This window comes from Corvus brachyrhynchos, unplaced genomic scaffold (genome assembly GCF_000691975.1).
Source record: "Corvus brachyrhynchos isolate BGI_N302 unplaced genomic scaffold, ASM69197v1 scaffold220, whole genome shotgun sequence".
NCBI classification, from domain to species: Eukaryota; Metazoa; Chordata; class Aves; order Passeriformes; family Corvidae; genus Corvus; species Corvus brachyrhynchos.
The window spans coordinates 7,616,093-7,623,609 of record NW_008236209.1 but is presented as its reverse complement, the minus strand read 5'-3'; the positions used below and the strand labels follow the sequence as shown (position 1 = coordinate 7,623,609).

General features: G+C 41.5%; 1 long non-coding RNA gene across 1 annotated transcript in view; it reads right to left on the bottom strand.

Moving 5' to 3' along the window:
* Window positions 1-803: 803 nt before the first annotated feature.
* Window positions 804-7,517, bottom strand: part of LOC108448874 — an 18,549-nt gene continuing 11,835 nt past the window's right edge. The window contains exons 3-4 of the long non-coding RNA XR_001864932.1: window positions 2,009-7,517; window positions 804-963 (exon numbers count right to left, since the gene is read on the bottom strand). The exon at window positions 2,009-7,517 is cut by the window's right edge and continues 1,252 nt beyond it. This is a non-coding gene — a long non-coding RNA (uncharacterized LOC108448874). The remainder of the gene's footprint in view (window positions 964-2,008) is intronic.

The following is a 7,517-nucleotide window of genomic DNA, read 5'->3' as shown; positions in this document are numbered from 1 at the left end:
GGGAGATGGATCTCATCCACAGAGTATGAAACCACACAGAAATGCCTGCTAATGAGACATGACACCAGGTTTATTATAATTTGGTTGGAACGGGGACAATCAATCTTCTCAAAGTGCCTGTGAAAATCCCATTCCCCTCAAGGCACCCCTAGGCTTGGCCGGTTTGAGCTCCATATGCTTTATTATTAATGCAGCAAAATTTTCCTGTACCTGGGACTGCACTGGCACAACAGAGGGCAAATGTACTTTAGGCAAAATCTTTGACTGCAGGAGCTTCAAGTAAGGAAGGTTCTGCAAATAATTCAGCTTTTTTTCAGGCCATGCTCTGAAGGCCTCATCAGTCTTCCCCAACACCACTTCATCTCAAGTACATTTACTTGTTTCCAGTTAACTTCACCCAGATAACAGGAAAACTCCCTGGGGAGTTGCTATAGAAACACCCAGTGGAGACAAGGCGAGATTGGGGCAGCAGAGCCCAAAGATACCATTAAGATTAAGGGAGATTTTAACTCCCACTCTGTAAATATCACTTCCCTGGAAAATTTGCAAAAATAGAAGTTAAAATGGAAAAATGTCCTGCATGGTTAATGATGGGGTGACTGGTGATAACTCCACTCCCCCAGGGAGATTCACCACCATGAAGTAGTAGAAAAGCCTTTCCAGGGATCCTCTCTGAAGTTTTCCAACCTCAATGAGACTGTTTACTCTCAAAAGACATGTGAATCCCATCTGCAAAAAGGTGGCTAAAATGTCTCCAGATCTTTTCAGTGCCTGGTGACGTTGATAATCCTTTAAGCAAAGCAGTGTCTTTCTGCATAATGGTCTGAGAAGGATTAAATGCAAGAAAGAAATATAACAAGAAGTCAAGGAGCTACCTACCATTAGCAGGTATTTGAGTGTCAGGCAGTCTTGTTTTGGGCGATTTACCAGTGCTTTTGTCCAATCCATTCATTGCACAAAACACTATTATGAAAGTAGATGTCATTAGAAGCACTTTTTAATACATAAAATAGTCTTTCTTTTTACAATTCAACTGTGTATTCAATTCAATTTTTCTATTAAATTGTCTTACACTTCCGAGAGTTCAGAAAGCCCCAACAATAAGAAATGGGTGATCTGATCTCCTGAGTAAGCCAAATTTTTGGGACAGTTAATGTCCTTTCTCTTATTTGATGCTCACACATAAATACTGAGGGTCATTAGAAATGATTTATCCCTGACTGTAAAATAGAAGGGGATTCATCAACTATATTGATTTTTCTCATTTATGCGCATATGTGTAGATCCTTTGGCAATTAGTCATTAACTAAACCACTGCTTCATTCCTGTGAACCAAATTTCAGTTGCAGTCTCCTTCATCGTAACCATAAGCTTTTCTTTGCACTGTGTTTCTTCATGTGGATTATCAGCCTGGATTTGCAGGGGTATTTCTCTTACAACTAGTGGGGTGGTTAGTTAACAGGTGCCCCATAAGCCAAAGGTAGAGCTGATGGGGGAGCCTAAAGAAAACAGGATCTTCATCAGGAATGGATGTGTGCCTGCTTGGAAGCTCGTGAACAGATAGCCAAAACCACATGCAAAATTATAAAACTCCTAAGGCAAGAAAAATAACAGTTGATGCACACCAAACACCTAAAAGAATGGTGGAAGGAAAAAACCCAGAAACTAAAAACCTCAGTAATTTTATAAAACACACAGACTACAGCCAAATACCCACCTCTCATACTAATTATTATCCAGGAGATTGGCTGGGCTGACTGGAATCTGTTGGGAGTTTATGAGCACATTTATCTTAATTGCATTCACATGGTCGTGGAGTTATTTGACTTGATCTTGAGATATCTGATGCCTGATTTTTATGTGTATTTCTGACAGGTTTGAAGGATGCCTAGAGCAGGGAATGGATTGTGCCTATGTGCAGAGTTGTAGAAAATGTTCTTAAGGCCAAGACAAAGTCAGGTGTTAAATTTCATAAAGAAACAGGCAAATTCTGTATCTAATGACTTACCATGTAAACTTGCAGTCAAAGGAGATGATATCAATTTCTGTTTTTTTCGAGGACCACAGAGATGCTCCTTAAAAGGAAGAATAATATGATTAAAATGACTTTAAAACCCATAGGAAACATAACTTTTAGGCTTCATTTTTTCAATACTGGGACTTCTAGAACTACTTAGAATACAATAAATTTAAAGCATATTGCTTTCCACTGTAACTACACACAGAGAAAAGAATGCTCCTAGAAACTAGCATTTTCCTGAACGACAAAAGCATCATTGATCACCAACTAGCATCATCACGTGAGCAAACCCTCAGCCAAATCACTCAGCTGCTCTAGGTTCATTACTCGGTATGTTAATGCCCTCTGCAATAAATGCAACAAATGAAATACAGAATTACTCTAACCACAAATCATTACTAATTGGTACAGCAAGATTCGAGGGAAAACTATCACTTGGAATAGCTTCCTGCAAAGTTATCCCTGGATATACTTTCAGGTCTGCATCCTCCCTGCCACAGAGAAGCAGGAGCTCAGTGAGTTCTCTTGGGCTGCTCTTCCTATTTATCACATCTCATCCATCCTGAATTCCATCATGCCATGCTATTCCCAGTCAATTCAATTTCAGTGAACTTAATTGAAAATTTTTTCTTGATTCTATTTCCCCATAGTTTATTTGTCTTTAAATTCCAGGCTGATCCATGATCATTGTTTAAAACAGGGTGCAGCCAAACTCTTCAACTCTACATTGACTGAACACCACATATTATTATGGAAAACATAGATTAAACAATGCTTAAGTTATTCTAATTAACCCATTTACAGGTTAATCTTGTTCTTACCTTAGTTTCCTTATTACATGCAAAAGAGCCTGAGGATTTAATAAGCTGTTTCCAGTTTCTGTTCAGTTCAGATTGTGCCCATCTCTTCTATGCACAGTCCCTGCCACATAGATCATTTGACCATTTTGAGGATGAGATGGTTGCACCAGTGATCTGTGAGGGCTTGTGGAGCAACACATCACATGTGCAAACCCCTGTGTCTTCTCTACAGTAGAGAGTCCGCAAACCTGCTCTTACGTATTTTGAAATGGCACTTTGTGCCTCCCATTAGAGTAGTTATTTAATTTTCAACTCGATTTAAATTAACATGTTTTGTTAATCAAACATTTAATTCTGAAGAAGAAATCAGCTCTTTGCAAAATTGCAGCATGGCTTATGTGAAACTCTCCTGGCTGTGCTCATGAAAGAGGAGTGGATCTTTTTACCATCCCAGACATGCTCAGACGATAATGAAGACAAAGCCCTAGAGAAGCACGTGTGAGAAGACAAAAAATTTCTTGTACATATTAGGTATAAAAATTCAGCTTACATAGTGCAGTGTTCCAGGCACCAATGAAGTTGACTTACTAGCAATCTTAATCTTGGGGTGAAGTGTCTTAATGTTAAGAATAGAAAAAGAAAAATTAGCCATACACATGTGTGGGCAGGATATTGGAGCCTGGCTTGACAGGGCAGTGTATAATTCTCCCATTCTCACTGAAATGTAAAAAGCCTCACATTACAGCTCATCCAGGAATTGCTGACAGAATTTCATCTCTCTTTCCTGTTCTACTTATTCTTCAGGTAGGAAAAAAAATGGGTGGAAGGGTTGAATGGAAACCTTTCCCAGTGATGCGCGAGAGCTGGGTGACTATTCCAGCACAAAGGGTGGTGGATCTGCAACGGCACACTCCTGCCAGCATAGCCCAGGGAAAGCACACAGGACTCCTGGTCTAACCTCTCTGGACCACCCAGGTAAATCTCTAACCACCAGGGTCCATGGTTTTCTCTCTCACCTTTTAAAAATATATTTCCTTATGGTAATATTTTAATTGCTTTTTTTTCCTCTTGCCATTACCCACTTGATGTGTTCCTCACATGAACACTGACTGCCATCCCCTCTGGATTTTCACTTAGTGAAGTGACAACTATCACATGCATCTCTCTTCTCCCTGCCAGGACCACTTATTGCTGGTTTTGGAAACACAGAGAGTGAAAATCCATAGTTAATGCAGTTTTCCAGAAGGGCAGAGACCCCCATACCTTCCAAATTAGAATAGTATCAAATAGTAACATGTTCGGGATGTGCATGCACCTGGATTTATGGATGACCATCAACCCTAAATACAGGCATGGGACTTCATGTTTGACTGATTTCAGCTCTACTCTGATTAAGTGTTTAGGAGAGTCACCAGAATCCCAAGACTTTATCCTCATAAACCTTCTGGATTTAATAGTGACAATGTCTAGCGGGTGAACTAAGCAAGTCAATTTTATAGCAAAGGCAAGTCAAAGCTGCTATAATTAATTCAAATTAATGCACCCATGATCTCCTGAAGCCTATTGCTTCAGGGACAACTGCAGAAACATCCAAATACAAATAATCATCAAGATCTTTAAGACTAAATATTTTCCAGGAAACCAAAAGTAACCTGCACAAAAGCAGGCTGGATTACAGAAACCCAGATATTCTCTTCCTGCAGAACTTTATTATTAACATGGTCAACAAAGCAAAACAGTTTCCTGTAAATATGATTCTTTAACATTACTTTTATCTGTTCAGTATTAAGCCTCTATGGAGAATTACTGGAGTGTATCCCATGGTACATATGGTCTGTGATAGGAAATGATACCTCTGAAACTGTGAATAGCACAATGCCGTTCAGGAAATGAGAAAGGAATGTGGTTTGCAGTTGCAACCTTCACTATTTTTTCTTTTCCTCTAGGAAAGCACAGTGTCCAGCATGGATATTTAACATGATCAGGTATTTGTGAGAGAAAATATCAAAGCAGCGGCTCTAAAACAAAAAAATCTTATCCTTAGACAACAAAATTATTATTTAGATGCAGAAAAGTTCAATTTTGACATTACAATGAAACATGGCCCAACTGTTTCTGGAGAATACTGCTGGAAATGGAGGCCAGGAAGCGATTTTTGGAACATTAAGTTGTGGAAGGTGCTCGTAGACCATTACTGGAGTACAATCAAGCTTTTCTGAGCTGTCAGGAAGGAAGAAGAAGAAGAATAGTGGGAAAAATGCTCCTAGGTGCAGAAGAGGATATTGCTGGATGTGCACACCCCCCTGATGCACTCATGGACTGAGTTGGGAAGACCTTGTCTACAGACCAGCATGGATTTGTGACTTGCTGCTGCAAGAACATTGGTTTGGGTTTGATGTTCATGTGAGAATTAGACTTCTAACACAGTAAAAATGGCCACATTTGCTACTATCCAAAAAAAAGATTTGGCTTCATTTGGTGATGATGTCCTGCCAGAAGCCCAGAGGGGCAGTAGACCGAAGTGAAATTGGATGGTGTCCAGAAAAACCAATGACTGGTTAGAACCAGGAAACTTTGCCAGCAGAAAAAGCACAACAGCCACACACAGATGTTGCCAGCCTTTACTCCCCTGAAAGAAATTGGCTATTTGAGCAGCAATTCGCAGGAGAAAAACATGCTGGTGTGTTAAGGCTGCACACCCAACTCTGCTCTGTGCCAGCCTGTATCAGCCACTGGTTTTCCTCCACATCCCCATCCTTGGGGCAGAAACCAGTGGATCAGCAAAAGCAAGACGATGCTGCTGCTCAGCTTAAGCCTCTCTGTGCTGACACTCCAGCTAGCCATGGAGGAGGCAGGTATCCTTGGCCTGGGTGAACTGAGGCTGCTTTGGAGATGCTTTGCACGAGATGAACTCCACAAGCACGAAAACACCCACTGGCACAGCAGGACTGTGCAGGCAGATATGTGTGACAGGGCAGGGGAGCTGAGCAGGAAGGGACATGTTTTCTACAGGCTCTCTTCAGACTTAAATGGCACTTCTGTAAGCAGTGCTAAACAACACCACCCTCCCTCCACCCCTCGCTCCCAGTTGCCTACTTACATTAGCATTTGCCTGCTGTCAAGCTCTTGCTCAGTTCCAGTGAAATCTCCTGGATTTTCTCCTCTTTCAGTGATTATGTTGAACTGCTGGGATCAGCTCCTGGTGACACTGGAATTGCCAAATAATCCTCTGCTGTTTTTTGTATCTTTCTACACTCTTCTCCTTATTAATGTGAGCCAATGCAGAGCCCAGCACAGACACAATACTCTCCAGCAGGACACCGGAATGACTGACAGCCTCCTCAGAACTGTCTCCTAATGGAGAGCTGAGGTTCTTTATAGCAGAAACAGCTCTGAGACACACTGAGAGTTCACATCACTTACCCAAGAGATCCTGCAGAGATCACATCTTTGAGAGTTGTCTAAAGCCATCTCCTTCTGCTATATGAGAATGGTCAAGCTGGCTCTGATTACCAGTCCCTCTAGCCCGACACCCTGTCTCTAAGACCAAATAGTTGTGTATGTCTGCAGAAAAGCTTAGGAACAGGACAAACACACAGTAATTGCCTGGGGTGCTTTGATGGGCCCCAGTAATCTGGGTTTAGAGATTTTCTGCAGTCTCCTGGTATGTAACAGCCCTTGCTGCATCTCTGTGCAATGAATACATCTAATTGTTTTTTGCACCATTCAAGCACCATTTGGCCACCTCAGCCTCCCATAGTAATGAGTGCCACAGTAGAACAACATGATGTAAGAGGGAGCAGCTCACTGGTTTGTGCTGGGGAGGTCCCCAGCTGCAGCTTAATTCACTCTCTTCTGCATAACCCCAGTGCACTCAGCCAAGGCATCCCTTGCCTTGCTGGTCTCCAAGTTCCAAAGTAAGCCCAGCCTTGTGGCCTCACATATATCTACCAGCCCCAGCACAATTTTGGGGCAGAAAGATCTGTTAGACAGACCAACCTGACTCATATTAATATTAATGACTAAAAATTAGGCATGGTTCACATCCTACTTTCTCCTGGATCCCATAGCCACTGCATGTGGATATAACATCTGGCTTATCTGAACACCTCTGAATAACTTTGGGGTTTTGGGTTGAAAAATTTTAGCAAAAAAAGCAGGCATGTACATGTGAGATGTATGTAGGCTTGTAGACATCCCTCCATTCCACTCTCAGGTTCTTTAAAATCATTTTCTCCTAAAGCCCAATTTAGGAACTGTGGCAGAGACTTGATGTTTTTATGCAAATTCTCAAATTTACAGAAGTGCTGATCTGGGATTTGAAGGGAAGGCTTCCTTGCTTTTTTTTTAAACACCAAGAAGGAATACACTGGTAGAGGGGGCCAGAAATAAATCCAAAACTTCAAGAGGGTCAAAATTGAATTCTGAAGAATAGGGGATTGAGAGACAGTCAGCCAATGCAGCCTGGGTCTCAGAAATTTGAGCACTCACACAGAGCTTCAGAAATTCAAGTTTAGATAACAAACATGGCTGGTGAATGCCTTAACCTTTGCCAGAGCTCAAATTCCCTTCCAAAAGTTGTGGGCTAGATAAACTAATATTTTCTGATGAGAAATTGTTTTGCTGAAAGTTTGTGGCTATCCCTCCATATCACACAGCATCCAGACGTGCAATCACAGCCCTTGCCAGATAAAACA